The sequence below is a fragment of the Vulpes vulpes genome, chromosome 13 (assembly GCF_048418805.1).
Source record: "Vulpes vulpes isolate BD-2025 chromosome 13, VulVul3, whole genome shotgun sequence".
In the NCBI taxonomy this organism is placed as follows: Eukaryota; Metazoa; Chordata; class Mammalia; order Carnivora; family Canidae; genus Vulpes; species Vulpes vulpes.
The window spans coordinates 12,123,432-12,139,847 of NC_132792.1; the positions used below are offsets into that span (position 1 = coordinate 12,123,432).

At 39.5% G+C, this 16,416-nt stretch overlaps 1 non-coding gene across 1 annotated transcript; it reads left to right on the top strand.

The window, feature by feature from the left end:
* Positions 1–16,091: 16,091 nt before the first annotated feature.
* On the top strand, positions 16,092–16,195 carry LOC112916062 (U6 spliceosomal RNA). Its single transcript, XR_003234244.1, has one exon. It is a non-coding gene; the product is annotated as a U6 spliceosomal RNA (small nuclear RNA).
* Positions 16,196–16,416: the final 221 nt, after the last annotated feature.

Here is a 16,416-nt window from a genome sequence, read left to right on the forward strand (position 1 = left end):
TTCTCTCTCCATTCTTTTGGTTCTGTTGCCACAGTAGTTAGGCTCTACTCTTCTGCCCCACCGATACCTCTGCAGCTGGATCCTATGGCTGTCTTCATTCATATCAAGTGGGGAAGAGATAAAATTTTCAGGATAGATAAAGGGAACTCCTGTTTCCCAGAGTCTCTAGGAAATATCTTGCTGACTGATGGAATAATGCACCCATTGGTGAAAGTCCATCATTCAAAATGGGAAAGAACAGTGATCCCTCTTGGAAATCAGAATCCTGTTAGTAAAAGGAAGGAAGGCTGCATAGGCAACCACAAATGTCTGCTAAAGGTTTATCTGGAAGATTCTAATAGTGGAATGAATTTTAGGAAATAAAAGGTAGTGGCTAATAGAGCATTTATTTTTTATTGAAGTATAATTAACATACAGTGTTACATTAGTTTCAGGTGTACAATATAATGACTCCACAAATTCTGTTCATTTCTCGGTGTTCATCATGATAAGTGTTCTCTTAATCCCTTCCACCTATATCCCTCATCCCCTTGTCTCACCTCTCCTCTGGCAACCACTAGTTCATTCTCTGTGTTTCAGAGTCTGTTTTTTGTTTGTTTGTTTGTTTGTCTCTCTCTTTTTTAAAGATTTTATTTATTTATTTATTTGAGTGAGTGAGAGAGAGACAGTGCATGAATGGGGGTGAGTGTAGAGGGAGAGGGAGAGAGATAATCTCAAGCAGACTCCCTGCTGAGCTTGATCCCACAACCCTGAGATCACATCTGAGCTGACATCAAAAGTTGGATGCTCAACTGCCTGAATCACCCAGGTACTCCATTTGCAATTTTTCTTTGTTCATTTGTTTTGTTTAGCTGGCAAAGTGACACCATATAAATTGTCAATGACATATTTAAACTACTGTGAATAAATTAGCTCCTTTTTACTAATGTATTAAGACATTCACTTACAGAATGTTCTCAAATGCTTACTTTACTACAGTTTCATGGTGTTACTCTGATATAGGTCTTACTCTCTTCATTTCACATAATGAGAGGTAAAGTCAGGAAGTCAGGTGATAGAAACTTGAATTGAGATCCTTAGCCTCCTTCACTGGTCTTTTCCCTAAACCACTGACTTTTAAAAACTAGAAGTGTTTTTTAGTCGGTCCAAAACTGATATGACTGGTTGATCATAAAATAATGCAGTGTAAAAGCCATCTGCCCCTCCTCTTCCAGGGAATATTTGGTGTGTGTTGGGAGCCAGCTTTGGATGCTGGAAAGAACACAGATTCTGGCTTCGGGCGCCCAGGGCTCTGGCTCTAACACACATGGGCAGTGTGCCCTGGAGCAAGTTCCTGGATCCCTCAACCTGGGGTTCTTCACCTTGTGAAGTGGAAGTGACCATGCCCACCTCACAGACTGTTTGGAAGAAACAAGTAGAATACTGAGAACTCAGGAAAGTCTGCACAATATAGACATCAGTGAAATGTAGACATTGAGGGTGATTGAGGTCTCTGTTAGTCTAGGACTGAGGAGGTTCCTGGGATATGGCACTTGCAGTACTGGAGGTGGGCTGTGTCAGACAAACTAGAACTACTCAGTCACCAGGGTGATATCACTGAATATTCTGAGGAGGAGATAGCTGGGGAGAAGAAATGCCTCTAGTCTTCAGTTAAGTGATTGGATTTAAAATCAGAAATTATAGGCCTGGACATTCCAAATTTCCCCAACTGAATGTTGACTGCTGGATTAGGGAGCAGAGAGGCTTCCTGGACTTGGATGTGACAGTTTGGATGAACCTAGTCCCACTGGAGGGAGTCTGAATAACTGGGAGATCCTTTGTGGGTATGAAACTTTCCTGATCTGGGAGCAGAACTCTAGAGGGTAGTCAGGCTGCTGACCTTGACAAATCCTTTCCTTCTCTGGGTCTCAGTTTCCTTTTTGGAAAAAAAGAGGCAAAACTGGGGAGCAATAAGAGGATCTATCTCTCTAGTTCTTTACAGTTCACAGGTACATATTCATATTGCTAGATCATGCAGTCTTTGCTATAATTCAGCAAGGAAGATATCATTACCCTCAACATTGGTTGACTCCAGTTCACAGATGTGGAGAATGAGGCTCAAAAGAGATAGGACATCTTGTCCAAAGCCACACAGCCAAGAAGTGATCCTGATGGAACTCAAGCCTGGACTTTTTGAATCCAGAGCCCTTTTTTTCATGATGCCTTTCTGTCTAGCAGTGCACAAAGACCCCTTCCCTCCTCGCAGTCTCATGACACTGAAACCCAAATGTTCTACTGTTAGCCTAAAAAATAGAGAACCACAGTCAATGTGTTGAGCTAAGTGCCTTGGCTAAATGTCTTTTTTTGGGGTGCACTCTCCACCTTCTGTCTTTTTCAAGCATAGGAAAAAATTTGGCTTTTTTTATGGTTCCATCCTCTATCAGGAAAAAACAACAGCTCTAGCCTCTGTGGAACAAGAAAGCAAGATAGTTTTAGGGTCAGCTGCTGCTTTGAGTAGAAGTTAGCACAATGGATATAGCTTGTGTAAGTATAGGCTGTCACTTTGGCAAATTTTTAATTTAGCAGAAAAGTAGCTACTCATGTCTGCATGGTACACTTTTTCTCTCTTCTCCAGCACATGTGTGCATGTGCATATGTGCGAGCAAACACACGCACACACACACACACACACACACATACATACACACACATACACACGCAAGCAAAGAATCCAAAGATCCAAAGAATCCTCTGGAAATGACAGTTAATTGGTTCAAAAAACACCACCGTCCACAAAAGCAGCAACACACGTGACCAGGCTTCTGAAAAGTCAGCAGGAAGTCTTGCCCATGAATTCTTAGTTGCAAAGTAAACTTTTATTTCAGTACAACATGTTTTATAGTGCCATAAAAGAGAGTCAATAGCTCTACCTAGTTTCAATGGAACCAAGAAATACTGATTCTATATTGTTTGAAGGACAAGAGAATACAAATAGTTACCTTAATAAAGTACTTGAAAATCTTAAATCTTCAAAGTATGACTTCTGCTTTTGCCCAAGAAAACTAAGGTGGCCAAATGTATGTATTTATATATATAAATTATTATATATTATTATATTATTATATATCTATTATAATATATAATTATTATATGAATTATATATATAATGCCATATATATGTGTGTGTGTGTGTATATGTGTGTGTGTGTGTGTGTATAATGCCTGATTACTTCCTCTGTGAGTACATAAACCCTGGGAACTGAGACAAGATATTTTTATTAGAGAATTTTGAGGTGCCTTGTTTTCTCCAATTCTTCTCAACCACCTAAACTTTGAGGTTCATTAATTGAACAAATATCGATTTGTGCAAGGCTGGATTTCAGACCCTAGTGATTTATCCTAAATAGGGAAAGGGGGCCAGGTTCAAGCAGAGTTTCTATTAGCAGGACTCCAAGCTAGACATGTGGGAGGCATCCAGATATATCTCTAATACATCCATTTCTTCCGATCACCACTACCAAGGCCCCAACTCAAGACATTACTGCTTCCTGGGCCAGCTTCCTGTTTTACATTCTCCCTATGCAGGCAGATTGGCTTTTGCAAAATGAGCAAGTGATGGCCCAAGACTCTCTGTCTGGATCTAAAACTTTGCCAGTTTCTCATTGACTTACAACAGAGCCCAAGCTCCCATAAAAGGCTGTAGGCCAGGCCCCTGCTTCCCTTCCCTCCCCTCTCACTTCTCTTTCTACTTTGGACTTGTTGATATCCTTTTAGCTCTTGAAATACATTGTTCCTCTCTTGCTTCTAGGTCTTCATATGTACCTCTTCTAAGGAAATGTCCAAGCTGAGTCTATGTAGGTTATACATGGATGGGCTTTATTTATTTATTTATTTTTTCATGGATGGGCTTTAAATAGTCAACTAGACTTTGTGATTGCAGCCATGGATGTGTGATAAGGAACAGGGCAAGTGGCACTCTGCTTGCCCAATCTTCTTTTTTTTCCTTCCTAAAAATATTCCCTGGTTCATGTAACTAGAAAAGTGGCCGACTTCATACATAGATAAATCCAGGGCTCTCATTAGGTTGACTGTATCATTTACTACTTTTGAAGGTGAAAGAAAATTCCATTAGTTTTTACATTGAAACAACAGGTAAAAACTGAGATAGCCCCAGTAATTGGAGAAGTATGTCTTCAGAATACTCTTTTGCTCTCTCTCTCTCTCTCTCTCTGTCTATCTGTCTCTCTCTCTCTCTCTCTGTTTGTCTCTTAGGCCATACTCTTAGTTAGGCTGCTCCCACACCATGGCTATAGTCTACCCTAACAATGTCTTGGTTTTTGTGGCCACAGTGAGGGGTGCCCTGGTTACCCGGGACTGGTCACCTGGCTACCCCTAGAATCACCCACTCAAATGACAGAAACTGTGAGTGGGGAATGGGGCAGTTCTTCATACTGGAAATCAGGTACTTGTCCCCTTGTAGAAGGAAAGGGTGTTGGCAATCAGAAAAATAAATATGAACACACCTTTAGTATCTGTGGTGGGGAATCCAAAAAGATGTAATAACATTACAAAAGAAATGTTGCACATTTTGATAACTTCTATAAAGTGGGAGAGTCTGCTTCCAAATAAAATGCTTCATGGTTCCATAAAAAGCTAGGAATTGTTAATGATATGGGAAACCTGCCTGGTATGGGGTATATGGGAGCTGTGGGCTACCTTTGTGATTTTTCTGTAAATCTGAAACTATTCTAAAATGAAAATTTACTTTAAAAATAGCAACTAGTACGAAAATGTGTCTTACTACAGTAACTCAGAGGCATATCTCACAGCTGTCAGAGAAATAAAATAGTTACTTACCTTGTAGGGGAGAGGAAGAGAGGCTCCATCCCTGATGGTGGCAATAAATATACAGCACACATTTTTGTACATGGTTGTGGAAACTGCAAGAACTGAAAAGATTCAGTTTAGTTTATTGTAGTTTAAGAAATGCTCTCTTCTTGGGATGGCTGGGTGGCTCAGTTGTTGAGCTTCTGCCTTTGGCTCAGGGTGTGATCCCAGGGCCTGGGATTGAGTCCCACATCAGGCTCTCTGTGGGGCGCCTGCTTCTCCCTCTGCCTATGTCTCTGTCTCTCTCCGTGTCTCTCATGAATAAATAAATAAAATCTTAAAAAAAAGAAATGCTCTCTTATTATTCTGTATTTGTCAGTGAAGGAAAAGTTGGACTTATTCTACACTTGAATTGTGTTTATGCATAAATTTTTTGCCAGCTAAACTTCTTGTAATTATGTCACTTCGTTATTACATAAACTGATGACATACATCCGAGTACAAAATAAGAATTGATAAGTCTTTGAAATTGAAACTAAATGCTCTGAAAAGACTTGAGAAAGGCAGCTTTTTCATAAAATAGCTGTTGAGTCAGGTGTGATTGAGACAACTATAAATCACTGGGAAGCATTTATAGGAATCGATGAGGGATCTGTCTCAGATTTCTTCCCAAGTGTTTGACATTGTCACTGTATTCCAAGGAAAGATTAGGACTTGTAGATCATGCATATCGGGTATGTTTAAAGAAGATATGTGATTTGATCTCCAATCACTGGACCCATAAATAAAAAACCCTGTCCTTACATGAAAAAGTTGGTGACTAAATAAACATTTGTATATTTCCAACTAAAACAAAACACATAAAAGATGTGTACCCATTTTAACAATTTTTCAATTAACTAGCCAACTTTAGAACCCATTCATATTGAACAAAAGTTTCTATTGTGTCAGTGAATTGCAATAAACAAGAAAACTTAATTGTTGAGTTCTTTTTGACTTAAAAAGCTCTTCTAGATGTGGGTGCATCTTCTCTGGCTGCAATTAACCTGAGGATTAGTGTCTTGTTCTTGATGGCATGAAGCAGAAACTTAGAGACATATGGGAATTATTGATTTGTAAGAAATAAATTTCCACTTTTTTTTTAAACTCCACTATTTTTATTATTTAGAAAGTGTGCTCCTCCCAGATGAGTCTGTTGAAATGAGATAAATAGATTATTTGAGCTGATATGTATGTCATGGAAGTCACAAAACTCCCACTGCTTTTGAACTTTTAGGAACTTACTGCCATAAGCTTGGTTCTAGATTGGACTCAATACATCCACATTTTTTTGTATTGATCACTCACTCTGCAGACCACCCATTATGGAATCCTTTTATGCTACCATTCACCCTCTTGACTAATAATTGTGCTGATTTCTCTCCCTCTCTCTCTCTTGCCACCAATGAGAGGTCCTTAGATAGTATGTGCTTCTTCGAAGGAAGGTCTGAATTTGCTGTTCTTGAAATAGTAGCACCTTCGCAAGACTATTTCCCATGCGTATACTTTTTGTTTGGTTTACAAGTTTCTGCACATACATTATCTCATTTGAGCCACATAACAAACCTCTTAACTTCCCTTTTATAGTTGAGAAAACTGAAATTCAAAGGCTGGAAGTAATTTGTTTGAAATTCCTTAATTAGGAATCGGAAGACCTGGTGTTTAGTTTAGGAACTTCTGATTTCAAACCCAAAGCTTCTTTCTGAATTCCCAATGCAAACATGAAGTATTCTGGTTTATTTGTTCCTTTTGGATTACTCACATCAAACAAATCTTTTATTACCTTTTATTAATTCACTTAACGAAGAGTTTATTGGGCATCAATTGTAAGTGGAGCAATTGGCTAAAAATATATATACATTATTTAAAACCCCAGAAACCCTCTTCTGGGAAGTTTGGGGACTAAGATGTGATGACAAAAAAATGCTCACATACTTGAGGTTCACCCTTGAAACTCCCCATCTGTGCTTTTCACATGCGTCCCACATAGCATGCAAAGCTCACAGAGCATAAATATCCATTTTATCATGCTGCCATGGGTTAATCACACAATTATCAGTAAGCAATATGATGGTGTGAACATGTGCTCCTGATAATTGCCACCATTTCCCATGGAGTGAGCGTGTATTTATTTACCACATTATTACTGCAAAAAATGTGTGTGATTTTGCTGGTAACTATGTAATTAACTTGTACCTCACTGGGTTATTTTAGCTAGAACTGCATCTGGTGACTTCTAAAGAGCTGTTAGGAACAATGCAGAGCATGCCTTGTGGTCCTGTCCACGAGAATGCTTATATGTTGAACATACTTGTAGTTGATTAGTTTTGGGCCAACTGTTAGTGTCGATTTCAATTTATTGTGGGTTCATGCCAGAGAATACATGTTTCAATATAAAACATCATTTCTTTCTCTGCTGATTCCCCATAAAACTGCTTTCCATTGATCACATTACTCTCCTCACTCAAATAGCTCATGGATTTGTTCAACATGAAGTAACAACCCTGCCTGTCCTTTATATACTCCATAAGCAGTGAGGTTTGCAATACAGTATTATGAATGTGTAATGTGGCCATCCTGGAATGGGCGTCTTTGCAGGTCCTATCTTTTAGTCTTTGCTTTACATATCTGAGTGACTGAATTGTTTTTGTTATTCTTGATGTGTACGTTTAATGTACTATTGCTATCATATAGAACATTGGAAAGTAGAGGAGAAAAGCTTTGCCCTTTTTACTGTTTTACTAACTCAGTGCCCATTAACATTTGGCATATTTCCTTCCAGTTTTTTTTCTTGCACACTTGTGATTTTTTAAAAAAATTGTCCACAATTTTTTGGTTTGGTTTGTGGTTTGGTAACCACATGAGACAGAAAATTTGATAATCTTTTTTCACGTAATGTTGGATCTTTATTTTCTTGTCCTCCAACATAGTCTTATATAAAAAAAAAAAAAACCTTTGGAAATGAAATGGATAGATACTTTTCTTTATATCTCTAGGTGAGTATAGCTTAAAACTCTGGACTTAAGCATCAAACAAATATAAGAGGACTCTGAGAGGTAGAGAAAAGTACGCAGACTGGGTAGGGACCTCAGGACCCAGGGAATGATACAGAAAAGTGTTCTCTGGATTTTCTTTTTTGCCTCATACATCCCAGAAACTGAGTGTTGGAGAAACCGGGGTCCTGGAAATGCTGATGTATTCAGACAAAAAATTTCCAAGGGAAGATTGCTTTCTCTAAGAAAGGGCAGCCTAGCGAGAAAGAAAACCTTTAGACACTGGTTACCAAATACCACAAGAAAAGAGCAGTCTACTACCTTATTAGCTGAGGCTGTATGGGGGGCCTTGACTTCTACTCTCACCTAGCTGGGGTGGTGTCAGAGAAGGCTAATTAGGGACCTGGGACTTTTATCCTTACTGGGAAATAATGAGCACCCACATCCCACACGTCTTATACTGTCCACTGCCTGCCAGAGTGGTCAGATGCCGAGGGACCATCCCTGCCCAGCAGGAAGGAGGGCTCCTTCCTTCTTCCTGGGTGTCAGCAGAGGACGAGGGGGACACCTGGACTTGACTTCCACCCAGCAGGATAAGGTAGCATCTTCTTTCTCCCTCTGGCTTTGTATCAGAGGAAATCTGCTAAAATAGAAGATTTGAATAAGATCCGGAGTCTTATAACACCAAATATCCAGGATTCAATACAAAAAATCACTTCAAAGAACCAGGAAATTCTTGAATGAGGAAAGACAGTCACAAAATATCAACACCTAGATGACTAAGATGTTAGGATTTTCTGGCAAGAATTTTAAAGCAGTCGTTATAAAAGTGCTTCGATGAGCAATTTGAACATGGCTGAAAAAAAAAAAGTAGAAAGTCTTAACAAAGAAATTAAAGATATAAGGAAGAGCCAAATGGAACTGTTAGAACAGAAAAATACATTACCTTAAAAAACAAAAACTAAACCAAAAAACCAAAAAACTCAATGGTAAAATGGAGGCAAAGGCAAAATGAATAGTAAAACTTTAGGATAGAATAATAGAAATGACCTAGTCTGAACAATGAAAAGAAAATAGAATTAAAAAAAAAAAAAAGAGCTGAGACTTGGACTAAAGCAAAAGATCTGACATTCACGACGTTGGCATCTCAGAAGGAGAGGAAAAAGAAGGTGGAACTGAGAAGGTACTTGAAAAATGCTAAATTTCCCAGATTTGACAAAAGATAAACCTACAGATTCAAGGTACTGAGTGAACCTCGAACAGGGTAAACCTAAAGACACCCACACCAAGATACATCATAATAAATCTTTTGGAAACTAGGCAAACACGGAATCTTGAAGTCAGTGAGAGAGATCTGACCCTTACTTCTAGGAGGGAAATGATATGAATGACAACATATTTCTCACCAGAAACCATCTCCATGGCTGGAAGGAGGTGGTGTAATGATTCTAAATGCTGAAGCACAGGGACAGATAATCCAGGATTCTCTGCCCCGAGAATGTATCCTTGCAGAACAGAAGGGAAATAAAGATATTCTAAGGCGAAGAACAACTGAGAAAATTTGTTACTGGCAAAGCAAAACTTCTCTAAAGGGATTGCCCTAAATAGAAGGTAAATGGAAAAGGTAAAAATGAGCATTAACATGACCGGCTTTCTTTCTCCTCCTGAGAGTTCTCAATTATGTTTAATGATTGAAGCCAAAATGATAACACTATTTGATGGGGTTATCGAAGGATGTCAGGGCAGAAAGTATTTAAAACTATTGTTTTATTGACGGCAGAGGGTGAAAAGGATTAAAAGTGGAGGTGTGTTATTCTATATGTTGGCAAATTGAACACCAATAAAAAATAAATTTATAAAATAAAAAAATAAAATAAAAAAGACAAGAACTAAAAAAAAAAAGTGGAGGTGTGTGAGTAGGAAAGGAAATATAAGGGAGATCTCATGGTGAGTGAGGAGTTCTCTGATTGCAGTGGTGCCCAGGGGACTCCAGGCATGTGACAACAAGGTGTAGAACTGCAAGCACATAGTGCACTTCTGTGGATTTCCTGGTTTCGCTATAGTTTGATATAATTACATAACATAAGGTGTGACCATTATGGAAGTCTGGGTGAAGGGTACATGATACCTCTTTGCCCTATCTCTTAAATCTCTAATTTGGAGAGTTAATAATTACAGATCATGTGTCTGATTATTTCAAAATAGAAAGTTCTAAAAAGTGAAAGGGATAGTGAAAGAAGAAAACAAATATTGATGCATCCCTATTAAGAATTCCATCCAGCAACAGTGTGAATCTTTAATGGGTTATGCTGAATGAAAGAAAGCATGCAAAAGTTTATGTACTCTGTGATTCCATTCATGTAATGATCTGGAAAAAGCCAAACCTTAGGGAAAGTGGAATTGGCTACTCGAGGGAAATTTTGGAGTGATGGAAGTGTTCTCTATCTGGATAATGATGGTGATTACACAACTCTATACATTTTTCAAAACTCATAAAACTACCTCCAGAAACTCAGGGTAATAAAAACAAAAGTGTCACAATATACTTAACCATACACATAATAATTGAATGTTTGTGTTGTTTTTTCATTTTTTTACTGTCCAAAACAGTGTGGTCACAAACACCTGTGAGCAAATCACTTTGTTTCTCTGGGGACTTTGTATTATTTCTGTGGACTGTATTCCCAGAAGTTGTGGCAAGGGTGGATAGAGACGAGTAGAGGATAAATATTATGAACACTTTTATAGCTTTTGAAAAATAGTTACAAAATTGGTTCCCCGAAATGCACTTTCTTGTAATCAGTTTATGATGCTCTAAGAGGGTCTGTCTGAAAGTACTTCTTTCTCCACATCCTTGTGGGCAGCAGGAGTTTGACTGCTACTGTCAGTTGGTTCTATTTGGTTCAGATATCTCTTCTTGATAATTGAAGGGTTTGTATTTACTCAAGGCTTTATAATTACGGCATATAGGATTAGCTGGGCAGAACTGAACCCACGCTATTTACAGTTCACTAAACATTCCCTTAAACATTCCCGCACATGTATGACAAGCTATAAATACTATTCATTTGTAACTAGAGTGTGTGGTTCTGGTAATTACCACCAATTTTCTTCGCCAGAATATTGGTGACATCCGTAGACAGGAGAATTAGGGAGGTGTCTCTATCCTGGTCCTGGGATGAGATGAGCCCCTCCTTTTAATCTTTATTCTTTGCCCTCTGCTTCTCTGTTATTCTCCTATTGTCTTCTTGTCCCATTCAACTGCACATCCCTTTCTAGTTTATGTTTTAATGATCTCTTAATTTTGGTTTGGGTTGATACACTAGATGAATTCTATGCCATACATGTGGTTAAATCTGTCACGAACTGCTCAAAATACTCATTGTAGGATGAGTATCTTCATCTACTCTTTTGCTGTGGTTGCAGGGATGCTTTTCCATGTTTGCTGTTGTTGGGTATACGATACTTCACCCTACAGGGGTGTGACCTCCCCTAATACTTTTATTACAAAATGGATCTGCTGCAGTGGCTATATTTTGGAGTGCTTTGTGTCTGCGCTGCAGTGACAAGCCGTGTTTTATAGATCTCCTGGCATTTGGCTGAATGTAAACAATTTTGGGGTAAGCATTACCCTAAAAATATCCTACTTAATGAGAAGCCTACTCCCTTTTAACCTCCTCTCTTGCCCTGATAGATGGATATGTTTTTACTTTACCCTATGTAATTTAATTTTCACATCCCTCTCTGAAGATGATGCCTACACTCCTGTTTTGTACATACATAGGACTACAAAACCCTTCTACATTGGTGCTACCGCTAGAGGTGATCCTCTGAACAATGTATGACCCAGCTGTGCAGAGGTTTGGCCAATTAGGCTTCACTTGTAGCCAGGAGAGATCTCTGCTGCTGTTCTGCTCTGGCCTTGCCTCATTGCCATGCTGGGTTTGAACTCAAGACTCTTGGTTTCCATTCCTTCTTCCCTCCACTGTAGTTCCTTAAAGTATCAGCTCCATTCTGGGCTTCTGGGGATTCTTCAATGAATGAAACAGATTTATGCTCTTACGATGTTTACATTCTAGTGAGGGGAGACAGAGACAGGCCATTAATCCTAAACATTATAGATTACTAAATGATGTTTGATGTGAGAGGTGAATACAATGGAATAAATATGAGTAGAGGAGCAGAGGGAGTCCTCAACAGTGTTGGGCTCTGCAATTTTAAAAGGGCTGGTCATGATAAACTTCGGTGAGCAAGGGACAGTCTTGATGTCTGTGTGGACAGCATTGTAGGCACATGACACAGCTGGTGCAGGGGACCTAAGGTGAGATGCAACTTGTTTGTGGCTGAGTGATGAGGAACAGAGTGGGAAGAGCTGCAAAGGGGTGGCAGGGAGGCCAAATGCGGAGAGGCTCCATAGGCTACCGTAGGATGTAAATGCAGTGCCATTCCTCTCAGCTACAGCCAAGTCGATTTTTATGAGCAGCTTTATTCAATATTCTTTACAAGAAAATCATCACTTAACCAGTCAGTATGGCTTCTGCTGGCCAAATCCTGCTGCACAAATATGCTAGAGACATTCAATCTCGTTTCTAGCAAGACTTGGCATAATTTTGAAACTGTTCAATCAACCCAGTAAATATGAATTAAACATTTATGGTTGTATTAAATATTCGAAAGATAGGAACCAAAACAGTCTATCAAGTAATTGTACATATTTGTGCATTTACAAAATGCATATTCATGAGAGCTATGTAAATATATATTTAGTCATTTCCTCTTCCATGTGAAGAGCCACGGCTGAGCTACAGATGGTAACTTTCTTGCATATAATTATGATAAACCATTTTGGAGTTGTTCTTAGAAAAAGATCATTGTCTATTTGGCCATTCCATGAGTTTAGTGCTCTTAGAATTGGGGAGAGGAAAGTTCTAGAACATGCCTGTCCTTGTGGCAGTCATTTGAGAAAGAAATGGCAGTTGTCCAGCAGATAAGTACCCTTCTGTACCAATCTTGTTCCCCACAGAAGTGGCTCTCATACTTTTTTCCATCAAGAGTCACAAAAGGGAAGATGTTTTTGTAACCCTAGGGCACACCTAGGGTTACGTGCAGCTCTGGATAGTCCAGTGGCAGCTCCACCCTTTCTCTCCCACTCAGAAGGCATATTGGATGCTAGCAGTGAGAATGATGATATTTTAGGGTCAATATTTAATTCATTCTAATTTATTCAAAAACATGTCCAACGTTAGTATGGTATCTATTAATAGTAACATGACTGGCACCCTCTCACAAAATGCTCATGACAACTCTTCTGGATCCTTCTGTCACATCTAAAGACTCTTTGGATAAGAAGATTGCTGAGAGTGTACATATTCTAATTTTGTCTTTGTTTAAGGTCTGATGTGAAAATCTTTCTGGGAATTGAAATTTTCTAAAAGGATCTCTATTTCCTAAAGTCCTGATAATCTTATCAGCACTTGCCAACTCATTCACTCAGCCAAGATTCTGTGAGGCCCTCCACTGTTCCTCATGTATTTTGAGGAGATGGAAAAGTGGGAGAGGAGAGAGAGAGAAGCTGAGTAGGAGATACAGATGAGTCTCCATGTTCCTGAAGTTTGATTAGCTGGCTCCACCATTCTGTGTTCTTTTTTTAAAATAATAAATTTATTTTTTATTGGTGTTCAATTTGCCAACACACAGAATAACACCCAGTGCTCATCCCATCAAGTGCCCACCTCAGTGCCCGCCACCCAGTCACCCCCACCCCCTACCCTCCTCCTCTTCCACCACTCCTAGTTCGCTTCCCAGAGTTAGGAGTCTTCCATGTTCTGTCTCCCTTTCTGATGTTTACCACTTATTTTTTCTCCTTTCCCCTTTATTCCCTTTCACTATTATTTATATTCCTCAAATGAATGAGACCATATAATGTTTGTCTTTCTCCGATTGACTTATTTCACTCAGCATAATACCCTCCAGTTCCATCCACGTCGAAGCAAATGGTGGGTAAGATGTGGTTTATGTATACAATGGAATATTACTCAGCCATTCTGTGTTCTTGAGAAAACTAGGGAGGAAAAGAAATGGCGCTAGCATGTACAGACACTGGCTGTCACTGGTTATCGCTAGGTGGGGCTTTAGCCTAGTTAGCTGGACTGATACTTGGGTAAACCCTGAGAACTCAGGATGAGTGCAGAAGTAGACAGGGCAGAGTTAATGTCTCTTGTATTCTCTCTTTTAGAGACAAAGATTTTGATTTAGTAATAAGTTAGCAGTAAGAAACAACCACTGGATTGGGTAGGCTATGTGGTTATTCAGCTTGAGGTAGACTTTCTGGATCTTCCTATCTCACTCAGAGCAAAAGCCAAAGCCACCCTCTGTGATTTGTGTCTCTGAAATGTAGACTTCATCTCTCACTAGTCCTCTACTTATTTGTTCCCCACCCCACCAACCTCCTGTCACTCCTTGAAGCACCACGGGTCCTTTGTACCTGCTGTATCCTCTGCCCAGTGTGCTCTGCCTCTCATTGTGGGGCTGCTTCTCTTACTTCCTTAAGGTCCTTATTTAAAAATGACCTTCCCAGTGGGGTCTTCCATGACCATCCTATGCAAGATTTTAACTGCTGTCTCAACATTTCATTTCTTGTTCTGATTATTTCTTCTAAGCACTTACTACTATCTAACACACTGTACTTATTTATACCACTTAGCACCTGGCTCCCTACTGCAGTGCATATTCCACAACGGCATGGGTTTTTGCCTATTTTGTTCATTGCTGTATTCCCAGCATCCTGAACAGTGCTGGCCACATGGCAGGATTCAGTATTTACTGAATTAATCAATGACTATATGCTTAAAAGCAAGGAGACTTCATAGAGAAGCAGGAGGAAGAAGTATTGCACAGACAAGGGACCAGGTATTGAGGGGAGGGGAGAGAGAGAGAGAGAGAGAGAGAGAGAGAGAGAGAGAGAGATGAAATGCTGATGGGTTTTCTGAAAACTTTCCAGTTCCTACATTCAATTCTAGTGAACCTGGGTTTTATTTTCTTTCCATGGCCTATTCTCATAAAATTATCCTTTTCTTAAGCTACCTTAAGTGGATTGGTCTTTACTGCAACTGAAAAAAACTCTAAGCAAAAGGAATAGAATCAAAGTAGGAAGCTTTAATTGTTTTCTGAGCACACAGGATGCACTGGTGGATGGGGTTCCCACGCAGTGAACAGTTTTGTGGGTATCTCTCCCAGATAACTAGGTCACAGACAACTGGTGTTTCCCCATGTGGCAAAGTGGAGCATGCACAGAAATCCCTGCCTCCTCTCTCTTTGCTTTTCAAGCATTACTGAATGCCTCCTAATGATTTCATCTGCTTGGAGGTCTGCTGGGTTTTCCACTTTCATAGAAGGTGGTGGTGCCAGGGGCTGATGCATGCTCTGACTACTGACTTGAAACATGCTTTGATGAATTAGTGCAACCCGGCCAGCCATTTACTTTAAATTTTACCCTTGATTCTTCCTCTAGCAAACAATTAAGGAGCAGCAGTGGCTTCCTGCAGGGGAGACCAATGCCTTCTGTCCTCTGCGGAAACAGCTTTGGCGTTCTTCCAAAGAATGAATGGCATGGACCAGGAGTTCCAGTTTCCCTCCGCTTTCACGCATCCAAATAAATAAACAGTTACATGCATACAATAAAATAAAATAAATTCAAATCATAAACAAGGAAACCAGGCTAGGTTACTAGCAAGTCCTATGACTTGACTTGGGGGCTGGGAAATGCAGGATGCCAAAGACCACCAAGAGGTCACATGAACTACTGGGCCCAGTGGCAAGGCACCATGTCTTCCACCTCGCTGGGTGAGTAGTACAGACCAATCTCAAAAGCTCCTGAGTAAGAGGAAAATGTCTCTTTAACAGTATTAAGGGACAATTTATTATGTGTATCCTTCCAGGGAAGCACAATGTCAGTGCAGGCCCATTGCATTTGCATTATTTCCAGACAACAGCAGCAGCAGAAAAGGACACTGATTTATTTCAGAGCAAGCACAGGTGAATTTAATGTCTGTTGGGACTGAGCCAGGGAAGACTTGACCCGCTCTAGGCTCTTAAGTGCTTGAGGGGGGACAGCAGGTTTTTGGAAGGGTCCCATTGGCCTCTGGCTAAATTCAGCTTCCCTGAGCCTATGTTCCTAAATCACCTGGTCAGAAAAGCCTTGCAGAGAAAAGGGGATGGAAAAAATCCTGTTTGGGAATAGAAAATCTGGTGCTGGCTTCTTTGGCAGCACATATACTAAAAATTGGAATGATACAGAGTAGATCAGCATGGTCTCTGCCCAAGGATGACTTGACATTTGTGAAATGTTCCATATTTTTAAGATGGAATTCAAATAAAAACAATAGACAAATAAATAAGTAAATAAATAGATGAATGAATAAATAGAAAATCTGGTTTCATGCCCTGACCTAGCTAATTTCTTTCTCAGTGGCTTGGCCAAATAATTTAGTCATTTAATTTTAATGTTAATTCTTTAATTTTTTTATAATTTAGTCCTTTTAAGGCTCAACTATTTCTTTATAAAAAAAAGTCTAAGAAC